This window comes from Cavia porcellus, unplaced genomic scaffold (assembly GCF_034190915.1).
Source record: "Cavia porcellus strain 051 isolate PalLab524CR breed Dunkin Hartley unplaced genomic scaffold, mCavPor4.1 scaffold_7, whole genome shotgun sequence".
Lineage (NCBI taxonomy): Eukaryota > Metazoa > Chordata > Mammalia > Rodentia > Caviidae > Cavia > Cavia porcellus.
The window spans coordinates 26118416-26146214 of record NW_026947490.1 but is presented as its reverse complement, the minus strand read 5'-3'; the positions used below and the strand labels follow the sequence as shown (position 1 = coordinate 26146214).

Sequence of the window (27799 nt, the reverse complement as noted above, 5' to 3'; positions counted from 1 at the left end):
TTAAAAAATCATAAAAAATAATTTTTTTAAGAAAAGAGATCAAGATAAAAGGGGACATAACAACATAACAACACAGGTCAGAACAGAACAATTTAAGCAACATAGTGTTTCACCACCAGATAACCTGACATAATAGTAGTTACCATAGTGTCTCTTTCCTTGAAATATTTGAGTATAACTTCGTATACTATAGCTTCAAACATATCAAGACAGTGTGAAACCATTCAAGGCAATGAAAGTATTACAGGGTATTTAGAACTCACTAACAGAAAATGAACAATGGTTTCTATATTATCTCTTTGCCTGTAAAATTAAACAACCCAGAATAAAACAATTCCAATTTATGAGTGAAAACATTATAAGGTTTCAAAGCCACATAATGGGGAATCATGATTACCACATACTTTTGTGTATTCTTATCATTTCTTACACTAGGGAAACAATTCAGTATTTTTTTTTAAATTTTATTTAAGGAGAAAAGAAAAAAAAGCAGGGAAAGGGTACAAGTTATACAGATTTACAGAAAAAAAATGAACAGTAGGAAATCACTAGTTAATGGATTACATATTGTCATCTTAGAAATAATTGTTCAAGTCACAAAATTAAAGCTTGTAAAGTGGACATTCCATCAATGATACTGCAAACAGTTCTGTTCATTGATCCAATAAAACTCTGTGATATCATTTTCTATCTTATACACTTAAATATACATGCAGTTATATAGTTTAGAGCACTTTCTTTTCCTCTTTTTTGTACCATGACTATTACACATTTTGGGTTTCATTGCTCCCATGGTTCTTATTACTTTTTTGGAAGAGAGTAAAACCAAATGTGACATAACAGAACAGAATCGGTCAAGTCAAAAGGGTGGACATAATAGATAATGTAAAAACATAATACAAGGTGATCAACAATGGTTACCATAATGCCTCCCGCTATCTCTAATAGAATTGCCTATATCATTAGTTATAATACAATTGAACAAAACAGTAAAGAATAAAACCGACAAAACCAAAACATTGGAGACATTGTAGGTCTTCAAAAGTAGATAAAAGTCAACAAGAATGGGCGTCATAATGAATCTCATTATCTTCACAGCTGATGCCTAAACTTTCGAACCTGATACTATCCAGCAAAACAGAATAGGGGAACATCAGTCAAAAACCAGATGGTGAGAGTAATACAGGGCTTTAAATAAGGTAATGAAAAGTCAAAGTGGGTTACTATAATATATCCTGCTATTTTTTTCCCTTTAATTAAAAGGATAAAGATAAAAAAGTAAATAATGGAGTGGAGATTGAGATAAAAGAGGGCATAACAATGAAACAGCGCAGATCAAAACATAACCATTTAAGCAGAATAGTGTTTCACCACCAGATAATCCTAACCTAAAAGTAGTTACCATATTGTCTCTTTCTTTGAAATCCTTGAGTACAACTTCGTATACTGTAGCATTAAGTATATCAAAAACATGTAAAACCATTCAAGAGAATGACAGCATTACAGAGTATTTAGAATTGACTAACAGAAAATGAACAATGGCTTCTGTATAATCTCCTTGTCTTTAAAAGGTTTTTGCTTATACTATCGTACATAATAAAATCCAATAAGATACAGCCTATTTAGACCATTGGAGACAGAAGGACAAAAGCTAGATGAGACTTCAAAACAAGATGATACTAAATCAGTATTACCTATTAAGATGTCATTTTCTCCAAAATAGCTGTTCCTATCATCCAATCTTCTCTGCCTCATTTCTGTTGAGCTCTTTTTCTGTCAGTAGCTGTCAGTTTGTCTTCTTCATTTTGTTCTCTGCTCCATTCGTTGTGGCCTCTCTGCCATTATTTCTGGATTCTTTGTATTTTTCTTTTTTTAGAATATCCTGCAATACTCTCTGTAGAGTTGAATTGGTGGTTGCAAATTCCCCCAGTTCCTCTTTATCCTGGAAGCACCTTGTTTTTCCATCAATTTCCAGGGACAGTTGTGCAGGATATCTCAATCTTGGCTGGAGATTATTATCTTTCAAAGCTTGAATTATTTCCCCCCACGCTCTTCGTGATTTGATGGTTTGTGCAGAGAAATCTGCTGTAATTCTGATGGGTGTTCCCTTGTAAGTGGTCTGTTTCTTGTCTCTGACAGCTTTTCATATTCTGTTCTTGTATTGAATTTCTGGAATTTTTATTATTATATGCCTGGGTGTTTCTCTGTTAGGGTTGTAGGTAGCTGGGGTCCTGTATGCCTCATACATCTGAGTATCTTTACCTTTTGCTAAATTAGGAAAATTCTCCTGGATTATTTCTGTGAGTAGCTTTTGTAGTTCACTTGTTTGTGTCCCTACTTCTTCTTTTATGTTCTTAATCCTTAAGTTATGGATCCTCTTATCATCTTCTTGTCTTTTTGTATTATTGCTGTTTGTTTCTTTGTTATTTTTAAGAAGTTTTTCATTTCATTCTCCCATATTACAAGTCTGCCCTCAAGTTCAGATAGTCTGTCCTTAGTTTCTTTCAAGCTGTTATGCCAGTCTTCGATAGACTTCTTAGTACCTTGGTAGTCCCTTTGAACCTGCTTCACATATTCTATGCTTTCTCTGTTTTCTCCATCAAACAATTCTCCCCTTTTTTTCTGTTCTTCCATTCCACCATCTGTTTTTTCTTGGGTGGTACTTAGCATTTCTCTAACTATTCTGCATACTTCTAGCTTCAGGTCGTTGATAACTTCATTCCTGAATTGGTCTATGAGGCTCTCTATATGGCGCCTTATGTGTATTGGTGCGGTGTCTGCTATTGCCTGCTTCTCAGAATTGGGGGCCGAGGAGCCTTTCTTGTTGCTGCCTCTTCCCATGCTGCCTCTTTTTCTCTGTTCCTTATATATGCAAGTTTATATAAGAGGCTCAGCTTCTCTCCCAGTCAGCCACAGCCTGATCGAATTGTGCCAGTTAGGTGTTCCCGCCCACCGCAGCGCACCAGGGAGTTACGGACCAGGCAGCCTACGCGTCTCCCCTCCTGGCCACCGTCAGGCTCTGGGATCTGGGTTGGGACAGCCTACCAGGTCCGCCGGCAGCGTCACGCAGGCCAGGCACTTTTCACCAATCCCGCCCGAGAGGGGGATGTGTGGCTGGAGTCACCACCGCACCCTGTTCCCGCAGGACTGCTCGGGCCCAGAAAGTCCTCTGCTGGAGTCAAACTGTGGTAGAGTGTCAGTTTCTCTCACTCACCTCCCCACAAGTCAGTGCACGCCTCCCTGCCGTTCGCAGATTGCCGTTCTCAGAGCTTCCGTGCGTCTCTCTCCTTGCCGAGCCACTGTAGAGGCAGCCAGCCGCCGCGCGGCGGGAAACCCAAATCGCGGCTTACAATGGCGCGGTTCCAGCCTCTTTACCGAGGCTTTTCTGTTCCTGTTTTAGCACCAGGACTGCATTCCAAGTTGGTTTCTCTCAGTCCAGTTCGTTCCTGAGTCAGCAGAGCATATCTTCACCTGCTTATGTCTCCTTAGTCCACACCATTCCTGGCTTCTGAGCCGAGTCTTTCAGAGAGCCTCCGGTAGTTGCTGTTATCTGTCCGCCATGTTCTCCCGGAAGTCCCGAAACAATTCAGTATTTATACATGTGATTTTGATTTACTTCACTTATGAGTATGGTCTCAAGCTCCGCCCATTTTGTTAGATTTTATGTTGTCAGATGGTGTGGGCAACTGTTTTGAATATAATGGAATATTTTCCAGTAATCATTGTTTCCTATTATAATGCTTTGAAATCTTATAATGCTTTCATTCATTGGTTCAATTGGTTTTATTGTGTTTTGTGATTTAATTATGTGTGGTGGTATGGACAGTTATTTTGAAGAAAACAAGATATTACGGAGGCCATTGCTGATTCACTATCATCTTGTTTTGAAGTCCTACCATGTTTCTGTTCTTATGTTTTGATTGGTTTTATCTTGTATTTTATTTGATTTTTATTATGTGAGAGAGTACAAATTTTTGAGAAAAATGAGATATTATTGTAGCTGTTGTTTGTTTCCTATTATTTGGTTGTGAAGTCCTGTAATGCTTTCATTCTTTTGAATGGTTTTATAGTATTTCATTATGTTTGAGATTATTGTGTGTGAAGGTATGCTCAACTATGTCAAAGAATGGAGATATTATAGTGGCTATTGTTGATGACAAGTTGCCTTGTTCTAAAGTGCTGTGTTGCTTGCATTATTATGTTCTTATTTGCCTTGCTATATTCTCTTTTATTTTATTTCTTTAAAATAAAAAATTAAAAACCCAAATTATACACAAAGAGCAAAATGAAAGAGAGATAAGAGGAAGTATATAGGTGTCTATCTAATAGGAAGAAGAAGAGGTGGAGCAGTTGAAGGCAAAGTGGATGAAAAAGAATCTAACATGTGCTAACACATATGTATAAATTTCATGTTATATTGTGTATTCTTTTAGTCTCTTTAAAATACAAAATTTAAATAAACAAAGGGATGCCTTGGAGAAACCATGGCCAGCAAGTTACCTCTCATGTCTACCAATAGCATCAGAGAGAGTATTAAAAACACCAGCTTGGTTCAAAACCATCACACTTCTCACTACACAGAACATGCTGCTTGCAATACTACCATAGGATGAAAAGAAAACAATAACATGAAATAGTGCTTGGGGTGGCCAACCAGATGTAGTGCGGTATATAACACAGAATTCATTTCACTGTTAATGACCCTTCCTGAGACTAAAATATGACAAATACTATGAAACAGAGATAGTGCTGATGAGGTCATTAGAGGAAATGAAGGAGGTGCTAAGAAAGAGTGTGCCAAAAGTAATATGATAGTTTTCCTTTGCATCTCTTCAAACTCTACCCAAGGATATTTTCACTCTCTCATAAGGTATCCAGCATGAATAACTGAAGACATCATCTAAAGGGCACTGCATGGAGAAAGGCACAATGTACATTGGATTGAAATGTTCATGAAAGTCTGGTTTAAGTTTATAGTCTTTATTCCTTTCCATCCCAATCTCAGGTATAATAAGCTTATGCCACGCATTTGTAAAACAAGATTTGAAAAAATTTCCAGTTTATACGATGAGGGTTATGCATATGGTGAAATGGTAAAAATAAAGCAAATGATTTTAATCATCTCTTTGAACAAATTTATTATTAATGGTGAGCAGCCACATGGCAGATAATGAAATGGCTTTGTGGGACAAATGTTTACATATAAATGACCTGTTACATATAACAGGACCAAGTCCAATATTTTACTGCCATTCTGTCTTAATCCCTTCAGAGAGAAAGAAGACTTCTCATCTTGTGTCTCGAAGATTCCACCACTTCCTAACTTTCTCAACATGAGAAATACAGATTCATTACACAAGTCACTAGAATAAACTTATACCACATCCAAACCATACCTTACTGCACTGGACCTCAAGTGTTAGTGTCCACCTCATGATGTAAAAGAAATTTACACTTCCTCAGTAGTAACAATGTATAAACATTTCCACTTTGCTCAAAAGTTTGTGTTGAAGTATAACTTGAGACTCATGACTAAACCCTGTAGATGTCAGCCCCACTTCAAGATTTGGTGGCCTCTGCCTTTTGCTTCAGGATCCTGTCATCACTTTCATTCAAAAAAGGAAAGAGTCACAGCCATGTAGGGATTCTCAGCAGAGGAGATGGAAACCAGGGTTTTAAAGAAAGATTCTTTAAGGGAAACACATCATTCCCTTGTATCTGATGGTGGCCAGAAGAAAAAAAAAAAAGCAATGCAAACTGTCTCCCAAGAAATACAAGCAAGTGGAAAATCCATCTAAGTATCAATTAGAGAAAGCAATATTCTTGTTATATTTGTATTGAGCTAATTTAATATCCAGTTGCACAATAAAAAATAATAGTTTCATACCAGTCTAGAATTTCATGATGGTTATAAGCATACTTTTTCCACATATCTGTACAGTTTTTTTTTTTTTTTGTCTTTTTCGTTTTTACCAGTAACAGGGATCGAACTCACGACTGCCTGCTTGCAAGGCTGGCACTTATGCCACTGAGCTAAATCCCCAGCCCTCTGTACAGTTTTGTGACAAACTGTTAGGCCTTTTGGAGATCAATTGCTCTTTCAGTGGATCCTAATAGTTTCATTATGAGTGAGATCACTGGTTACACGCACTGATTACAGTTGCCTGTAAATTTCCATTAAACAGAACCGTAAGCATCTTTCTGAAGTTTATATCACCCTTAGTCAGGTACTTCTTTTGTATTCTGGAGAAATTAATCATGGTGTGTTTGTAATATTTTCTGGATATTAAAATTGGCTACTACAATGTTCCACTTACTGCTTTTGACAGTTTGTGGTGACTCAGTTTAGAACGCTTATCTTATATTTAACAAAAATTCTGTCACAGAGAAGCATAGTTGCTAAGAATGACCAGGGCGTGAATTATCTGCATGTTTTCACAGTGAGGCTTTCTTCATTTTATTGTAACAAACTCCTCTGAGACTCAGAATTATGCAGTCTTTCTTCAGGTGTCAGTAGTGTTTTGCTTGTTTCATGGCCTTGATGACTCCTCCGCAAGCCAATGTGTTAAGCCTGTGCTCAGTGTTCCAGTTTTATCTGTGTTGATGATATGGACTATAGTATCACACACATGATGGCCAAACATATTATCACATACCTTGCTGAGGTCAGTAGTTCCTCATCTTTATTGTGCCTCAGAATCACCTGGAAGTTTCAGGGAAATAGAAGTAGCTCTCACAGTGGGGATTGTGACTCAAGATGAACAGCTTAAAATATGGAAGTCACTCAGGGAAACAATGGAAGAAGATCTAACCGAGAGTTTATAACTGTGAATTCATACATAAGAAAAATAGAGTGATCTCAAATGAATAAGCTAATAATGCGTCTCAAACTGCAAGAAAAATGGGTAATCAAATTCAAAAGTTATTGAATGATAGGAATTATAAAGATCTGAATAAAAATTTAATGAAATTCAAACTAAAAATCAATAAAAGTATCAATGAATGAAATAATTGGGTTTTTTTGTAGAATAAATAAGCCGTCTTATACCCATCTTACAAAAGAAGAGGAAAATAAACATCAATAGAGTAGAAATGAGAGTGGAATCCCAGCATAATCACATGCCACATGTAGGAAATGAGACTCAGCAGTCCAACCCAGTAAGTGGCACGTGCTTCAGGACATATTAAACAACACAGAAAAGTACAAATCAACAGTGCAGAACGAAGTCAGTGAGTGAAACAAGGCACCAAAAATATAAGGTCAGACCCAGGTGTGGGGATGCATGTAAATATTGGGTGGGACCAGTAAGATCCAGACAAGGCCCTGGTTGAGAAGCACACAAAACTACTGGTGAAACCAGCAGCATGCAAGAGTCAGAAGCAAAAGTAAAGGGTGAGCAGTTGGTAAGCTACAGGAACCAGCCTGAAGAGCACATAGACACTCGGAATAGAAATGAATGGGGACACCACTCTATAGGAAAGAGCTCTGGAGAACTCCAGCAACAGAACAGTTCCAGACCCCATACCCAGAGGCCAAGAGCAACCTGGACGGATTACACAACACATTTTTGGGAACTGACTTGGATTCTACTATTGATCTGTGAACACCAGAAGAACTGTGTTGCTTTTATTTCATTATGTGTAACTGGTTATCCCTTTTTTGTCTTGGGGTAGATTTTTTGTCTGTTTGTTTGTTTTTTTGGCTATGTTTGTTTTGGTTGGGTTTTGGTTTTGGTTATTGTTTTTTCCTTCTCTCTTTTTTTTCATTAGTCAGGCTTTTTACTTTTATTTTTGTTTTTCTACTCATATTTTTGAAATTGTGATATCTTCAAGTGAGTAAAGATTGTCTCTTTTCTTCCTGATTCACTTCAAAATTCATACATTTTCTCTTTCACCTTTCCTCTCCTGTATCCTCCAACTTCCCAAACCTTGTGTGATTGTCCTTTGTCATCCTGCTTTGTTTCTACTATATTTGTCATTAGCACTCTCTATCTTGTCTCCGTTCACTCTTGACACAACTCTCCCCCACAATAGGGGAAAGTCATTCTGCTAAAAGGGAAATAAGTATTTACTAGTTCCTGGTATATGTTAGATTTTGTTATATAACTGTAGAACTTGATCCTATAGTCAAAAGTATCAGATTAATAGTTAACACATTTTGTCAGTAGCTTAGCTGTCCTAGATGCTATATTACTGTTTGCTAGCTGAATTGATTTAGCCAGTATGTAATACAGATATGCATTGTGTGACTCCAATTGCCATCAGGGGCACTGACTTTCTGCAGGTATTCAACATGCACCAGGAGAAACAGGCGGACACACCCTAGATGCCTGCCTACCACTATCAGGGACACTTGCATCTTATGGGTAGTGAGCAAGGGCCAGGAGAAGCAACTGAACATTCTCCTCTCCAAGAAACCATCTGTGAGACATATGTTCAAAAAGTCAACAGACATACTCCATGTGCCTGCCTATCACCATCAAGAATGTTTTTTTTTTCCTAAGGGCAGCCAATATGGGACGGGAGAAACCACCAGATGTGCCATGGAAAGAGGCCTGATATAGCCATATAAGCTAAGAGAAAAAGCAGCCCTGCCCCTGTGCACCCATGGGTATCATAGAAGCTTCTATGAGCAGTTCCCAACTGGAAAAGTCTGTACCATACCCCATTACCTACCTGGAACCTAGCTTCATAGGTGCCTGGCACATTTCCATATACCAAAGACAGGCAGCCATTAAGGTGTATGCCTGGAGCCCCACAACTGGCTGATCTGAAGGAAAATATCAAGATGAAAGAGCAATCAGAGACCGTTAGCCAAAAAAGAACAAATCCAGGAGACATAGACATGGAAGAACTTGGTAATCAACACCAGAAATTTCTGAGGGGATAGCAACTGAACTAGGGAAACAGTCTTTCTGAGGGAATAGAAACTGAAATAAAAACTGCTACAAGGGGTTATAAAAGTAATCAGATCAGAAATAATATCTCAAGTCACAGAAAAAACCACAAGCATAATTAAAAATTTGCTGAGCATATCTAAAGATAACACATCTAAAAAAAGAGAAGCATAGAGAAATGATGGAAACCTTGAATGAACAATAATGCAGGGAAATAAAATATATGAAACAGACTCAAAAAGATATCCATGAAATTAAAAACCTCTTTGAAACCTGGAGAAACTGCTTGGAAAAAACCAAAGATAAACTCCTAGAACTTGAACACAGAATTGCAACTATCAGTGATGAAAGGTAAGGTCTCTTGAAAATAACAAGGGAAAGGAAATAACATTTCAATGATTACAGAATGGAACAAGGAAAAATAATTTAAGAATGATAGGTGTCAGTGGAAAAACAGGAATCAACACAAGTGACATAAAAAGACTATTTGTAGGAGTAATAGCAGAAAACTTTCCAAGCATGGGAAAAAGACCTAATATGCAGATAAATGACTCATGTAGAAATCCAAGTAGATATAATCAGAATATATCTACACCTAGACATACAATAATCAAGATCCAAGAAATTCAGCACAAGAATACAATATTAAAAGTTGTTAGAGGAAAGAAATCAATATCCTATAAAGCAAAACCTATCAGAATCACAGAATACTTCTCAACACAAATCATCAAGTCAAGAAGTGCTTGGAATGAAATGTTTCATTTAATACTGAAGGAAAATAAATTACAACCCAGACTGATGGACTCTTCAAAGCTGTCTTTCAAAACTCTTGGAGAAACTGGGTATTTGAAGGCATTCATGACCATAAAACCAACCCTACAAAGAGTCCTGAAGAACATTCTACAGAGACATAAAACTAACCATGGTGTATGGAATAGCAGTAGATTGGATCAAGAAAAAATCTATTAATATGCTTTATACAAGAAATACTTTTAACTTGAATGGAAATTCATAGAGTAATGAAAATGATCTTCCATGGAACAGGAAATCAGAAAAAGGCAGGGTTAGCTTTGCTCACCAACTGCAAGAGGGGTAAGAAATAGATGATGTTTTGATACAAAGGAAAGCTACTCTGCTATAAAAATGACAATCTCAATGCTCTAGTAGTTAAATAAATGCAACTTGAGATCATACTCATGGGTGAAATAGTTGAGATTCACATGAGCCAACACTGTGCTGTCTCCCTAGTATAAAAAGCTGAAGGTACATCAATGCAGAATGGATGAAAAAAATGTGGTATCTTTATACAATGGAATATTACTGAACTATAAAAAGAATGATCTTGAGGCTTTTATGGGGAAATGGAGGCAACTTGAAACTATCCCCATAAGTGCAATAAGTCAGACTCACATTTGTAAATAGCATGTTATCTGTCTAATATAAAAATAATATAAAACAGAAAGATTAATAAGATCCAAAATGTATAATAGGTATTGTAATTATTAAAGGGAAAGAAAGTGCTCTAAAGGATATAACCGTATGCATGTTTAAGTGTTCAAAAAAGATAACCATAGTACTAAGTCTTTGTTCATACATCATGCAGAAGCGTTTGTACTGTCATTGATTGTCTGTCCATTTTCATGCTTTGATTTTGTAATTTGAATAACTATTTTTAATATAAACAATATGTAATTCATCAACTAGTGATTTCTTACTGTTATTTTTGATCAGTAATTTCTTATTGTTATGTTTTTGAAATTCTGTATTATTTCTACCTTTTTTCTGTTTTGTTTTTTCTCTAAATAAAATTGGGAAAAAACTGAAGGAGTTAATGATACCCAAAACATATAATAGATATTATGAAAAAGAAAGGGAAGGACACTTTTAAAATGGAAATGCAGAAGCCATTGTTATTTACCTATTAACTTGTTTTGAAGTCCAGTATCATTTTCATTGTTTAGTTTGGTTTGGTTTTATTCTGTCTTATTTTGTTTGATTTTATTATGTCAGATAGTATGGACAGCTATTTTGAATACAGGAGGATATTCTGTGGGAATAATCATTGGTTTCCTATTATCTTGTTTTGAAGTTCTGTATCACTTTCACTGTTTTGTTTTGATTTTCTTTATTCTGTTTTATGTTGCTTGGTGTTATTCTCCTTAAAATAAAAAAATCTCTAGTGTCTTTACTACACTGCCAAGTGTGTAATAGAGTTACTGCTGGATGTAAGGCTGACCTTGTTCCCAGATTTTGGAGCTTGGGACCAGAGTCTTTATCCAATACTTTCTGTGTGAAACATAATGGCCTGCCAACTCTTTACTCTGTTTCACTGGGCATTACTCTCTCTCTCTGTCTCTCTGCTGCTGTGCTGCTTTCAGACACAGATGGGGGCTGCTCACAGACTTGCACCTTCCTTGTCTTTGCTCAGTCCTCTGTGTTCTGCTTTCACTGGCAAATCTCTGTCCCTTCAGGTCAACTGTTGTAGGGCAGGTGGATTGCTTGATGTGGTCTTACCCTGTGATTCTGCAAGACCATCCAGGGCTCTGAGTTCCAATTCTTACTTCTCTGTCAAGGGAGGAATGCTAACTTCCCACTTGTTGCTTTGTGATTTCTGATGCCACTGAAACCTTTCTCCACTGTAGTCAGTAATTTCATCAGGCAATGGGATCAGGTACTGTGGAGTGCCTTTATACTCCCACTTCCAGCATGCAGACATAAGGGGGCTGCACAGTCCTGAGACTGTTTAATTGCCTGTGCATCTCTATTCACAGTGCACAAGACAGGGATTTCCTGTTCCATGTATAGTGCCCTCCTGTTGTCATTAATTTTGATCCTAGAGGTTCCAGTGAGTGCTCTTGTGCATAAAAGAAAAGGGAAGAAATGAAAGTAAAAGTACAAAAAGAAATCCTGGTCTATAGTCAGGGAAGGAGCAGTTCAGTCACTCTTGTATGTGCCAGCAGAATTTATTGCTGGTCTGAAGCATCCTTTGTTTGGGGGAAGGCAAAAGTGCAAGGGCCTTATATTCCAATTATATTCTGTGTGGCTTGATTTAGCCACAATATTTTAGTGTATGAATTTTTCAGACTTCCAAGTATAGCAGAAATTTGCCTGTGATCCAGCAAACAACCAACAGTAGTGTGGGCTGGTTCACCATTTCATTCATTCCTTATCTATGTTTTGCTTTGACTATGTATGAGTCTTTTATTTCAGATTGATTTGGTTTGAAGATGTATGTCCTTCTCCTTTCCTCCAATTATCTGTGTTTTTCATTGATTTTCTCTTAGTAATTCTGAATGAGATTCCTTCTCTATTCAGCCATGTTGTCTCCAGTTTTTTTGTTTGTTTGTTTGTTTGTTTTATTTTTTTGCAGTTGGAGGAACTGAACTCAGGGTCTTGTGATTGCCAGGCAAATGCTGTTCCACTGAACTACATCTCCAACACAATTGTTTCATTGTTTTAATAAACTGAATTAGCACAGTTTATTTCCAAAATTAGAGCTGTGCCAGGCTTTCTGTGTAGTGCCATGAGAAAAAAAAATTACCAAATAATATGGTAGACATCCATTTTGTTATCTTCATGTAAAAACTTCACAGTAACAAAAAAGGGATCAATGTTACACATGAAGACTTCAAGATTAGCAAATATTTTAAGTAGGATGCAGAAGTTTTTTGCTGTCTCTTTATGAAAAACGTGTTGACACTTTTAGAACTGGCTTGAAAGTGACCCGAGTTAGTTGTTGAACTGTCCAATATAAACAATGGATTACTGGGAGCAACTTGCCCCTGCTAAACAAAAAGCAATGGCATTGAAAAGTTTAATGTAAGGATATGGTCACCCTGCAGTCACCTGATGACAGCTGACGGTCAGTACAGGTGTACTAACCTGTAATGATTGACTTTACAGCCTTAAACTCAAATATTTTATCCATATTTTTTGAGATTCTTTAATGGTGTACTCCAACCTAAATCCTATATATACTTAGTCCCTCCTTTAGATATTTGCTGATATTCACTACATTGTCAACCTGCCTGTATATAGAAGAATAAAATCTGACCTTCCCACAGCTTAACTCTGTAGTTGTTTCCATTTGTGCAATTATTTCAGGCATATTCATTAATTCCCCAGGTTATAAAAGTCAGTGTCCACTTCTTTTTTTTTTTTTTTCTTTTGGTCTTTTTCATTTTTATCGGTACCAGGAATCGAACTCACGACTGCCTGCTTACAAGGCCTGCTTATGCCACCGAGCTAAATCCCCAGCCTCAGTGTCCACTTCTTAATCTTCAACATACATTTAAAAAAAATCTAACCTGATTAACATTAATGCTGATAATAGCCAACAAGAACATACACAAATCTGAAGTCATTTCTGGAAGCTCATTGATTTAAAAACCAGCCAGGACAAAGCTTTCCCAGATTTTTTGTTCATTGCTATATTAAAAAACTAAAGTGATGTCAATCTTAAAACTTCAAAGGAAAGCATTTTCAATTTTCCTTTGAAAACATCATTTGTTAGATCTTAAATATATATAGAAATACTAATTTTCATGGGTAAGAAAGACTCATAAGTAAAACCATTAAGCTTAGTTGCACAAATGTCTCATTTAGAAAAGAGTATTTTAATTCAAAGGATTGTAAAACATTTCATCATTACAAGAAAATTTCACTTAAAGTTAGAAATCTAATGCCCTGAGCTAATGTAAGTGAAGCATGAACATGTTCTGTTATTTTCCACAAAATTCATGCTAAGGAACAGGAAGTGATGTAAGGTATGTTTTTCAGCACTGAGTCATATTAGCTCTGCCAATGATCAGTCTATGAGTCTCATGATCCTCATCTGTTAAATGAGCACCAGGACTAACACCCATTTAACATCCCAGTAGGGTTTTTTTCCTAAAAGTTTCCAGAATCCTGTTTTATGCTATGAGCATGAGTTGCCTTTAAAATAAATTGTACATATTTAAGGGGCTTGGTGCAATAATTTAGTACATACATATACAGTTTCAGTGAATTTCCTTGTCATCTCAGAGGATGAGATGTGAAGTTTGTAGCATCCTAAAATTGCCTGTGGATGATGTGATTGTAGAGGACAACTTGGACTCTGGTTCCACCTCTGCTCATTTCTCTGTCACTCTGCCCAAAGCCAGAATAATACCTCCTTTTCTTTAAGTGCATTGTTTTGTAGACCAATAAAGTTATACTCGTATCTCAAAGTACATACACATACAAATTACTGTGCATATGTCTAGAATTGTTGTACTAACCATAACTTGGCTTTTCCCTGATAAGAGAGTTGGAATATTTTCAGAAAGTCTATATACTTCATTGACTCTCAATCTAAAAACAAAATGACCCTTTGTTACTAAACAATTCTCCTTAAGTATTTTGTTCTTGCTTCTAATTATTTGTCTAACTGCACCAAGATTTAGGTCATTTTATCTCTTATGAAACTAGATATCTTATATTTAAATAGATGAAACCAAAATTTAATATCTCTTTGTTACTTCAGCAAATGGAGTATCACTAATATTCAGTTTTTAAAAAGAGAAGTTCTAATCAGGCTAAAAAATCAGACTCACACTGAAAAGATTTTAAAAACTGAAATCCCTGGACTCCAGTTCTAGTGATTCTAAATGAATATATCTGGAATAGAACTCAAAAATCTATATCACTTTTTCTCCCCCCCACATAATCCTGGCAATTGATTAGTTCTGTTTTGAGGACTTTTTGATTTGCCCTAAAATTATTCTATATAATTTAGCAGCTGGTAGTTTATTTTCTTTGCATTGATTACAAGCACGCTTGGAAGATAATGACGTGATATTAGCTTAGAACTAAAGGGAACTAGTTGTTAACATCTATCTCAATAAAATTATATAATGATTAATTGAATTCAAAGGTAAGACAGTGTATATAGAAGTAGAAGGGAATTCATTATATACCTACAAGTTTGTTCTGCTTTACTTGTAGTTGGTCACTGATAAACATGAAGAGGGCCTGGGGATTTAGCTCAGCGGCATAAGTGCCTGCCTTGCAAGCAGGCAGATGACTTCGTTCCCTGCTACCGATAAAAACGAAAAAGACAAAAAAAAAAAAAAAAACCATGAAGAACATCTCATCAGTACCAAATAAAGTATGGTAGAACTTCAAATAGCAGAAATCTATTCAGTATTATTTAGCAAATGTTTCTAGCAGACTTGAATGAAACATACCTTTAAAAAATAGAGCTGATCATTATTTATTTAAACTCAAATATTTCCATATTTCTGAATTATATCATAAAGAATAAAGTTGACCAAAACTACAGTTGTTTAAAAATGTGTTAAATTAACTGAAAATGTAAATAAAGTATAATTCTATGCTTTAGAAAGCTTAACAAGCATAATAGAATTCAGTTTACATTCATTCCACCCAAAGAATTACTTTTACTTTGAAAACGACACATGAAGGGTTTGATATCACTTTGCTATAGTTCTGAATGACATCTCTTCCAAATTTAACATGAAAAACACACCTGGACTTTCCAGGTTCACAAGTACATTAGGCACCTTGAGCCACCTTCTTGTCTTTGGCTCTCTGCATGTGATATACCAGTCATCAGCCTCATGGTTGATGTTTTAATGCTTCCAGGTAGCTTTGTTATGTACTGTGAGTCTCTCAATTGCTTCAGTTGACAGAGTCTTAATATGAATAATGACATCTCTGCCATAGTCCTCCAAGGAATATAGCTTCAGATCCCCTTGGAAGCTGCGTGCAGACATGTGCATCAAACATGATATGGGCAATTGATAAACAAAACTAGGCAGAGTGCTGGTTGGGAAGTCTGCATGAGTGGATGGGATACAGTTGAATACTTATAGTTGAGTCCATCCCAAAAGGATTCTTCCCAAAAGGGACATCACCTCCTCATTCATTCATCTGCACAGTCAAATCCTCATTACATTGTGTGGCATGATATTTAATAGGAGGATAAACACATTTATTGACATAATGTTCTAGAGTAGCATTCATGAGAACTTCAAGTATCATCTAAAGAGGTAGGATGGTCCATAAACCACTTGCACTGGTAGATCTGGTGATTTTGCTTTTATTTCTTGGAGTTCTAATTCAGGAAATTTATCATAATACAAATCATAAAAATGCCTAGCATTTCCATAGCCATCTTTAAGAACCTCAACCACATCACAGTTTGGATGTATGATGCCAATATGTTTTTGATGAGAGGACTTCTTTGCTCCCAAATAATAGTACTGATTGAATAATCTAATTGAAGTACTACTCATGTAGAATCAAATCAAAATTTACTGTACATTCTGGGTGGTGACAGGATGTACCCTGTCATGTTTTATGTTGCTAGCCCCCAGGCTTCATGCATTTGCATTATGAATTTTTGATTGGTTAATTATCTAGTGCTTAGATTAATGGTATCAGTGCTATACCCACCTAGAAGTGGAGACAGCATACAATGTAATGGCAGGAAGAAGATGTATGTCTTTCTCTCTTGCCAGTTTCCACCATGCTGTTTGCAGTTGCCATAAACTGTGGCCCCACTGTGCCACCCTGCCTTAGAGCCAACTAAACTAAACTAAACTAAAACCTTCAAAAATTTTAAGAAATAAACCCTTCCTTTTCCAACTTTTGGCATCAGATATTTTGTCTCAGCAATGAGTAAAAAATAACCAAGACAGAATTTGGTATCAAGAAATGGGGTCATTTGCTGTGACTATACCTGACCATGCTTTTTGAGAGGCTTTAAAAATGGTGTGGCAGAGTTTAGAAAGGTTTAGACATGTCTCCTAGATGAATAGAGCTGGAGCATCTTAGGCTGTTCTATAGAGGAGATTCTAGTCAGAGCTCAGGAGACAAAAAGGCTGATAGAAGGCCTAAAGGAAAAGACCAGGCTTGAGTGGTTTCTTCTGGGAAGGAGGACTGCATTGGTTTTTAGACTCCACACGATATATGTTATGGCTTGGCAGAAAGTTTTTCTTGGCAGAAAGTCTCTGCTCATGCCCAGAGACTTTGCTTGAGAGTGAGAGTAAGGGCAACAGACAGATTAATCTGACAGAGGAAATTTCAAGGCAGTCAAATGTTGAGGCCATGGGATGGCTATTGTTGGGGGCTTTTAGCCAGCTTTATGTTGCAAATCAAGAGCAAAGAGCCAGCAGGATAATTTACAATGCTGTGAGTTTGGCCAGAAAACAATCTCCAGTAAAACTGTGGATTGTAAAGACAGAATTGGGAATTTGATTCCTGAAAAGAAACAAAGATAAAAAAGATGGCCCTGGGGCATCCCAGGAAGAGGTGAGCCTCCACCCTTCACAGCCTCAAAATTGCACAAGTGAAAAAAATTGCTCAGAAAAAAAAAAAAAAAAAAGCTTCAGAGCACCATGCCCCAAAATGGCAGAGGAGGCCACATGAGGTCCCAAAATGGCATCAATCACATGAGGTTCCAAAATCATGGTAATATAAAAAACCTTTTTGTCACAATCAGGTTCACAGAGCCCAGCAATCCAGGCACTTGACCCCTACAGCCAAGAAAAAAATAATCCTGGCTACTGCTTCAGCTGACAGCAAACCCCAGTGGTATCCACATGGAGCTGATTTCAGATACAAAAAGAAACACACAAATTCTGAGGGTGAAATAACTTCCACCTCGATTGCAAAGGGCCTGGGAGGCCAAGCAGTGTACAACTGAGAGGAAAATTTATAAAAATAATAAGGATAAAGCCAAAGGTGCAATGGAGACCCCAAAAGTTTAAAAAAACTAAAATAAAAGCTACAAAAAACATTGAAATAAAGCTACAAAAAACAAGCAGAGAGGGTCTAAAAGAAAAGTTGAGAGAACTAAAATCCCTAAAAATGTCATAGAGGTAAAATCACCCATGCCTTTTAGAGCTTACAACCAGATTGCTTCAAATGCTAAGCATAAAGCTCTAAGACTTAATGTTCACCATGCTGGATACTGGACTTGATTTTTTCCAATGCTTTATATTCCCCTGTTTATAACTTTTAAAATGGCAATGTTTATTTTGTGCCTTTACATTTCAAAAATGTTTAACCTTGTTTCAGTTGTACAAGGGGTTACAGTTAAGTGTTTGCCATACATCTTAGAAGAGATTTGAGACTTAACTTTTCAGCAATTCTAAAACTGTTAAGACTTGGGCAACTCTTAGAGATACACTAAATGTCTTTTATATAAAAGATATACATGAGTCCTGGGGGCCAGGGGTGGAATGTCACCGTTTATGTTGGTGGCCCCCAGTCCTTATGCATTTGCATTATGCATTTGTGATTGGTTCATTGTCTAGCACTTGGATTGATGGTTTCAGGGCTACACCTAGGGGTGGAGTCAGCATACAATGTAATGGCAGGAAGAAGGTGAGTCTCTCCCTCTATTGCTGGTTTCTGCCTTGCTGTTTGCAGCTGCCATAAACTGTGGCCATGCCATGCCACCCTGTCTTGGAGCCAACCAAGAATAGAGTAAAACCTCCAAAGACTGTAAAAGATAAACCTTTCCTTTCTTAACTTTGGGCATCAGATATTTTGTCTCAGTAAAGAGTAAAAAATAACCAAGACACACCCCAACACTTTCTTTGTATTCTAGTCACATCTTGGGCCACTGTGAGAGTTATGTCATTGTATTAGTTTTGGATCCATATCACAGTATTTATAAAACATGATGGTGACATTCCAGGGATATACTGCACAAGGGAAGACGAATGTTCTTTTCTATAGAAGATGTGCTTCATAAATAGCTTTGGAATTTTCAGTTCCTTTGCCTTTAAAATCAGTTCTTGAAGGCTCTGCTCAAACCAGATTTTTATCAATTGAATGGATGGTATTCTGAGAATATCTGAAAGGAGACTTTTTTTTGTCAACCCAATGGGAAATGTTTCCTAAAAACATGTATGAGGTATATTCACAAACATTCAGTGATCCAAAAACTGGGAAGTGTTTCATGGACAGGGGCAAAGCTTAGAAGTTCAAGTAGAGATCCTGGAATGCTGCTGTCCCATGTGAAATGGAGTCTGAGTCCAAGTTGAGATTGTGGCCTTTGCTGAGGAGAGCAGAGTATGGCTTAGGGTATCATGAAAATTTCATGATGAGCCTGCTGTAGGAGCAGGACCCCGGGTCCAGCTTGCCTCTGAGTACTATGTCCCACAATATCCAATCTTTTTTGATTTTTGAATTGATATCATTCACATTGATGGTTATATGTGATATGTATTAAGTTATTCTTGCTGGATTATTTTTGTTCTTGTTGATTCAATTTCTTTTAATTCCATTTAATTGATCACTTTTTCTGGTTGATTCATTTTACTGAGATTCTTGGAATTGAAGTTTTCATTGTCTTTTTCTACATTCTACTGCCCAACTCTTTAAATCCTTCATTGAACTGCCTAAAAACATCTTGTTTGTTTTATGAGTCTTCTCTAGACAACTAAGTTTGACATGTCAGTATTATGTAACTATGGTTTGCAGTTTCTGGGAAGCAATTGAAACTCTATTAACCCTGTGTATACTGTTAAAAAGTAAAGGAGACAGTGATGTGAAGCTAGCTAAATTTCTGAACTGAACAAGGTTGTACTGTTTAGAGTGCTTCCGTCTGTAATAGTGAATCATACTCAAAGGAAACATAAGCAAATTTTATTTTACAGTGCAAATATACTGCAGGTGACAACACATGATAATTTTTGAATTTTTTTGTTCCACTCAAATAATGAAGGCTAAAAATGGAGACAATCTTCTGTTTATCTTAGCTTTGAAGTCACATGCTAAAAGTCTCTTCCAAGAAATGTGCTGAAGCATTTTATTTGGTTTCCTGTCAGAGTTGTTCTCTCTAGCTAGCATGGGCTTGGGCAGATGAGGATTATGTGCTGTGAGCTCCAGTGTTTAAGTCAAAATTCTCATGACAATACACTTCCTGTCTTTCTATGTCATGCAAATAGCTTCTGGCAAATTTATCCAAACCTTTTGAGTTTAAACTAAGATTTGTCAACAGCAAATTAAACCAGATTAAAGCAAATTTAAGGGGTTATTCTTTGCTAAGAACTTAAGACACCACATCTGAAACCCATTGCTCTCAAGTGCACTGTTGTGTGGAATGCTTTACATATTGGTCTGAAGTGTGGACGGAGGTCTCATGTGCTATGTAAGTAAAAAAAAAAAAAAAAAAAAAAAACAAAAACAGTATTTGCATAAAATGGTATTGATTTTTTTTTTGATTTTTTTTTAATTTTATTTAAGGAGAAAAGAAAAAAAAAGCAGGGAAAGGGTACAAGTTATACATATTTACAGAAAAAAAATGAACAGTAGGAAATCACTAGTTAATGGATTACATATTGTCATCTTAGAAATAATTGTTCAAGTCACAAAATTAAAGCTTGTAAAGTGGACATTCCATCAATGATACTGCAAACAGTTCTGTTCATTGATCCAATAAAACTCTGTGATATCATTTTCTATCTTATACACTTAAATATGCATGCAGTTATATAGTTTAGAGTACTTTCTTTTCCTCTCTTTTGTACCATGACTATTACACATTTTGGGTTTCATTGCTCCCACGGTTCTTATTACTTTTTTGGAAGAGAGTAAAACCAAATGTGACATAACAGAACAGAATCGGTCAAGTCAAAAGGGTGGACATAATAGATAATGTAAAAACATAATACAGGTGATCAACAATGGTTACCATATGTCTCCCGCTATCTCTAATAGAATTGCCTATATCATTAGTTATAATACAGTTGAACAAAACAGTAAAGAATAAAACAGACAAAACCAAAACATTGGAGACATTGTAGGTCTTCAAAAGTAGCTAAAAGTCAACAAGAATGGGCGTCATAATGAATCTCATTATCTTCAAGCTGATGCCTAAACTTTCGAACCTGATACTATCCAGCAAAACAGAATAGGGGAACATCAGTTAAAAACCAGATGGTGAGAGTAATACAGGGCTTTAAATCAAGGTAATGAAAAGTCAAAATGGGTTACTATAATATATCCTGCTATTTTTTTCCTTTAATTAAAAGGATAAAGATAAAAAAGTAAATAATGGAGTGGAGATTGAGATAAAAGAGGGCATAACAATGAAACAGCGCAGATCAAAACATAACCATTTAAGCAGAATAGTGTTTCACCACCAGATAATCCTAACCTAAAAGTAGTCACCATATTGTTTCTTTCTTTGAAATCCTTGAGTACAACTTCGTATACTGTAGCATTAAGTATATCAAAACAATGTAAAACCATTCAAGAGAATGACAGCATTACAGAGTATTTAGAATCGACTAACAGAAAATGAACAATGGTTTCTGTATAATCTCCTTGTCTTTAAAAGGTTTTTGCTTATACTATCGTACATAATAAAATCCAATAAGATACACTTAATGGTATTGATTTTTAATTTTGTGATCACTATCTTAGAAAATTATTTAATATTTTTAATGTTTTCCTTCATTTTTATTTATTAAATAGGTTTTTGTGCCCTCTATTTTTTTCCCCAGTAGGGCTCAGCGTTGTTTTATTCATCATCAGAATTGTTTCTTAAGCCAGCTATTTAGAAAAGATTTTCATACTGGGATTTCTTGCTAGTGGTATTTTCTTCTACTTATTGCTGAAGGACATTTATGTATTTCTTTATGGAAAAACCAAAAAGCTGTAGCTGTGGTCTGCCTAATACTTCCATTGCACCTCAATACCAAGGATATGGATTCTGATTTCAGTTTTTATCTTAAAAGGAAAAAAAAGCAAAATATAAAAACAGGTAGAAATAATGCAGAATTACAACAATAACAAAAATTAAGGCTAAGAATTCACTAATTGATAAATTACATATTGTCATCTTAGAAATAGTTGTTCAAGTTGCAAAGTTAAAGCATAAAAAATGGACAATCAAACAAAGAATGCAATCTGCTCTGTTCAATGATGCAACTAAAACTTATTAATATGGTTATCTGTCTTACACACTTAAATATGCATGTGTTTATATCCTTTACAGCACTTTCCTTCCCTTTCTTTTTTTACAATAGCTATTACAGATTTTGAATCTTATTACTCCTACAGTTTTTATTACTTTTTAAACTAGCAAGACAATGTGATATTTACAAATGTGATTATAATTTATTTCCCTTATGAGGATAGTCTGGATTCTGATATTGAATTATTAGTTGACCTAACACAATAAAGCATAGTTAGAAATAAAGAAAATCATGTTAGTTTGTATGTACATTGAAATATTCTGCTGCTGATAGAATAGCATTTTTAAATGCAATAGGTAAAAAATTACAGTGTTTAGTGATTAAATATTTAAATGGCTAGCCTCTTAAGAACATGTTTGTCAAGTGTATATTCACACATTTACTTCAATCAAGGGAATAAACACTTGCTTTATTTAACCATCTTTACTGTTATTTTTAGAAGGCAAGTGCCTTCTCTAGTGCTCTGTCCTCTATGTTTTCTCTTTTTGCTTTTAATATGCCATTATGTGTATGTGATAAATTTTTAGAATTTGACTTGAAGTGTAAGGACAGATCTTAATGTTTGTTTTTCCAAGTTATATAATTTTTTTTCCAAAGGGTCTGTACTTTAGTCTTTACAACAGCTTGAAAACCATTTTAAAAACTCTTTAAATCATTTTTCCAGAACATTTTTACATTGTGTGCCACATAGAACTTATCCGTGGAGAAACAATTCCTTCACTTTTGGACAACTACTGCAATGAATTTATTTAGAAAATACTACAGCTCTCAGGTAAGAAATTCATTGTGTGGTAAAATATGTGACTTTGTATGAAATTATTAGCGTTTTCTCTAACACTAGCAACCAAAATAGCACTTCATCATTTGGTTGGCTTAAGTAAGTGGCTGATTACCTGTTTTTTCCACTGTGGTGTGACTGGCTGAATAATCTTTCATTAATTGAAAGATAAATTGAAGTCACAGGAAAAATCATCTTTGGTTGTAAGCCAAAAATATTTTGATTATCCATTTCATCACATGGTGAATAAAAGTACAGTAACAATTGTATAGTATTTATGTTCTCAAGTAGCATCATCATTTTCTGGGTAATAATTACATTGTAGTATTAATATTTATATAAATGGACCTCAGCAGTATATTTACTGTGCATATCTTAAGTTCTTAACTGTAGTTTAAATAAGCATATTGTCTGATTAAGTATATGACACTTACATCATTTCCAAAAAATACCACCATTGCTGTCTTTTATGCATAATTTAGCCCAAAATTTTGAAGTGTCTTTTCTTTGTCTCCTTTGATTTTTTCTTTTCATTGTTGTTGTTGATATTAAACAGTTTAATCTTTGGAAGCATATATTCAAGACTGTTCTGGAACATTTATTGCCTTACCAGAAATGTTAGAAAGAAATGGTGGTTAGAGTAAAAAAATAGACTTTATCTTCTGTATTTTAATAAGAACTCTTTGTTCCTGCGGGGAAAGGATGCAGAGGTTTTTACATTCATTTCAATTTACTAAAAACTCACAACTGAAATTGATTTTATTTCAAGGATAAGTAATTTTAGAATTTCAAATAGTACTTCCTGAGAATGACATGCAACTTATATGTTTGTATTCCGTTTTCTAATCCATCTGCCAGTCTGTTTTTTTCCATTGATCAGCTGAGATCATTTACATTTATAGATATCATTAATATGTACTGACTTATGAGTGTCATATTATTTTTCTGTTTTTGGTTTTCTGTTATTTCTGTTTAATATTTTGCCTGCTTGGGGATTTTCTTCTGCTGGTTTTTCTTGAAATTCTTGTTATCCTTATAATTTTCTAGAGTATCCTCATTTCTTTCTAGAATATCATTATCTCTTTCTAGAGTACCCATATTTGTTTCTAGAGTATCTTCTTATCCTAATCTCTTTCTAGAGTATCCTTTGTAGTGTTGGGGTGGTAGTCATGAATTTCATGCTCTTTGTCCTGGAAATACCTTATTTCTCCAACAATTTTCAAAGATAGTTTTGCAAGATACATGATTATGGTTTGAAATTTTCTTTGTTCAGGACTTCAAGTCCCTCATTCCAAGCTCTTCTTGACTTCTTGAAGTTTTGTGTTGAGAAGACTGCTGTGATTCTAAGAAACATTCTTTGTAGGTGATCTGTTCATTTTCTCTGACACATTTTATTATTGTGTTCTTGATGTGAAATACTAAAACCTTAGTTATTATATGTCTGGATGAAGATTCAGTTTGTCTATGGCTATTTGTTTTCCTATACACCTCATTTATATGGATATCAGATCCTTTTCCTATGTTTGGAAAATTTCCAGCTATTATTTCTATAAATAGTCTTCATGTTTCATTTGTATTAAATGCCAGATTTTTTATTGACACCTATCCATCTTGTATTGTTTCTCTTTGCATCATCTTGCAGCTGTTAAACTGTTATTTCCTGGATGTTTGATATTTTTAAAAGATATTTTCTTTCATGATCATAAGCTTCCACCCTAACTCCACAGCCTATATGTCTATATTACACTTTTTCAAGTTGTTTTCCAGATTTCAAATGAATTTTTAATTTCCTAAATAACACTTTAAATCTGTTTTACACATTCTACTTCCATCTTATAATGTTCATTCAAAATTTCTATCATTTTCTTATATTCCTTTATTTTTAATCTAGATATTCTTTAAATACACTGAAAATTTATTTCATATGTTTGTCATGTCGTTTTTAACTGAAGAAATTATTTCTTATCTGATTGGCTCAAGAGATTCATGGAGTTGTTTCATTCTTTTGGTTGCTTTCATTTCAGAAAATTCAGTTGTGCTGTTTGCTGTGTCTTCCATTTTAATGTGCCTTGATTTGTTCTGGGTTTGCTGGAGGATTTAAACTGCATCTTGCTCTTGGATTCATGTGGGTTTCTAGGCACCCTCTTGATAGTATGCACTGGAATGCTACATTTGACAGAGCTGCAATCCTCCAATATCCCCATGGCTAGCAAATGTGCACCTCTGAATTATGGCACTGGGGCTTTGTTCTTTGATGAGTGGAGCTTTAATTCTCTAGGAGCAATGGGCTAGCCTGATCAATCCCTAATAAATGGCTCTGGTGATTTGGATTAAGGAGGGTTCTGTACCTCTGTGACCTGAGAGTCTGGACAAGAATTCCTCTAAAGCATTGCATTTTCATGCTGGGCTGGGCAGAACTTGGATCCTGTGTGCAGCTAGTGTAGACACACCCCCAAGAATGTCTTAATTTGTTTTCTGTGTTGCTCCTAGTGAGTTTGTGTATCAGGTAACTGTATTGTTAGTAAAAAGGCTTCTGTAGGAAAAATCTGTTCTTCAGGGATGCCTTCTCTGGGTGGGAAACTCTTGGTTGGTGTCTTTCACAAGATTCTACATTCCCAATTTATTGAGAGTGGGATGGTTTCATAATTCTTTCTTTCTTCTTTTGTTTCTTTTCTTTTTTTTTTTTTTTTTTTTGGCTAAGTCTTCAGTATTTAATGTATGGCCATGGTGAAGTTATTACTCCGGAGCTTGCATGGTATTGTTACAGAATTGAGAACACCTGCTTACAACAGACATGACATTCTAACTAAAATAGTAAAATTGGCAATAATAATAGCAACAAGCACAATCTGTGAACTAACAAACTTCAGGGCATAGAAGCAAAGTCTGCAGATATAGAAAAGAGCCAATCATAAATGAGGAATTTGTTTGCAAAATGTTTGCTCTTGGTGGAATAATTTTTTTCTCTTGTGTGTCCACAAAGAAAACTGAGAAACATGTAGAAAGAAAGATGTAGGACAAATGATGGACATGAAAAGGTTGGGAAAGTGGAAAAGGGTGTAGAAAAGAAGGAATGGTGTATTCAAGTGATTATTTGATCTTAGGTTCTGAATGTCATGAATGGGATTAGTTTACTGTGACTGACTTCTTTGCAGTCATTTAGAAAAGAGAGATGAAAACAAAAAGACAAAGAAAGTAAAACGGAGTAAGAATAAAAATGAAAAAATAAAGACAAACAGGAGAGACAAAACATTCTAGAGAAAAGGGCCATTTACTGAGTCCATCTTCTTATCCCACTGGTTTCAGTCTCCAAAAATTTCTTAACAATATAGAAACTTATTGACAAGGCATAAGCCCAGTAAGGTGAGACATTCTGTGTTAGTCACCATCTCCTTACTGATACAAAATACTGTTCACACACAACTCTTGGGAGAAGATTTGTATTTTGGCTCAATCTTTGTACAGGTTGCAGTACATAGTGCCCTGGCTCCAAAGAAGAATGGTGGAGTAGCAGAAGAGTTTGGTAGAGGAACAACAGCTCATGCAACTGTGCCCACTTTCCAGAGATGACTGGAAAGAGAAATTAACATTCCACATCATGTCCTTTGGAACCTGCACCTTCTAAGAAGAACTCACTTCCTAGGAGAAAGTTAACTATTAGCTCCCTTATAAAGTCACCTTCTGACCTTCCCATCTGTGATCTCACTAGGCTTGAAGGAGATGCCTACATATAAACTACAACACATGTCTGAATTTTGAGCTCCTTTGGAGGTTAAAGTGGATGAAGCACAAGTTCAAGGTCAGTGTAGGAAACTAAGCAAGATCCTACTATAAAAGTAAAAGTAAAAATCACTGCCTATAAGGTATAATGGGAGAACACCTTCTAGTGCAAATATGGTAAAAGGATTGAAAAATAAAAAATATAAAAATTTACACTTGCTTTGAACACCTTTTGTACTTTAGCATTTTCAAATCTTCACTTATGCTTCCCCACTTTTCAGGCATAAATATCTCATTTTATCTTAGTTCATATTTCCTTGATTACCAGTGGGAATCAGCAACAATTTTCTCTGAATCTGCCATGGAAATGGAATAGAAAGTCTCAACCAAATATGAACATACCTTACCACTGAGCTATATCTCAATCCAAGGCTCAAAGAATCTTTTTCCCTACATTTTAAAAACTGCAACACTGAACAAAAACACTGACACTCTGTAAGCACATACAGGTTAGCTTGCTGCAAGTCTTCCTGGTAGCTGAGGACCATTACTGACCTATGCGTAGGCATGTAAGTGTGATCAGCAGATGTCACCCCTTTTACAGTATCCCTATTTGTACTTTGAACTGCACTCTACTTCCACTGTTTGTGGCCTTCCTCTCCAACAACCCATAAACTCCTCTCCAACAACTCCATAAACCCAGGTAATGATAAAAATCACATCCATAAATTCAGTATAAAATATTCAAAATATCCCTGAGTTACATTTCAGAAAAATGTCAGGGCCATCCAAAAACAAAACAAAACAGAAACAGTCCCAGTAACCATCAAAGCTAAGGGAAGCCTAAGAAGTCATGGTGAGTATTGACTGAACGATGTGTTTCCTGGATGGGTTCATGGATCCAAAAGTGCATTAAGGTAAACTAAGGAAAGATGAACATGAATAGTGAATGGAACCTCCCTGTGCTCTCTTCTGAGTTTTTCTGAACATGAAATTGTAAAGTATTTTTAAAATGTTAAAGTATGCTGACATTTCTGTGTGCTTGTACTTGTAAATGAGTATTCACTTCTCACCCCTAAACACAAAACCTGATCCTTTCCAGTGACTTCACAATGGCTCAGTACAAATACCATTTGGACCACTGATTGTAATACCTTTTTGTTTTTGTGACAAGTTATCTGACCTGAAGGGGAAGTTTGTGATTGTTTGGTCTTTAATGCAAAGAGCTGATTCGCCAGTGTCAGTCAGAGCAACCCGTGGTAGACACAGTTGGGAGTAACACCAGAAACACAGAACTCATTCTCCTATCAGGTGATGCTGTGTGATTTGAAAATGTCTTTTAGTCTTAAGGCTTTAATACATTAATTAAAGTCTTAAGGCTTTAATTCTGAGAGAAGTGCATAATGAGTCATTAATCAATAATG

General features: G+C 35.7%; 1 pseudogene; it reads right to left on the bottom strand.

Annotated features, from left to right (window-relative positions):
- Positions 1–26923, bottom strand: part of LOC134477078 (pyruvate dehydrogenase (acetyl-transferring) kinase isozyme 1, mitochondrial-like) — a 33144-nt pseudogene extending 6221 nt beyond the window's left edge.
- Between the last annotated feature and the right edge of the window lie 876 nt (positions 26924–27799).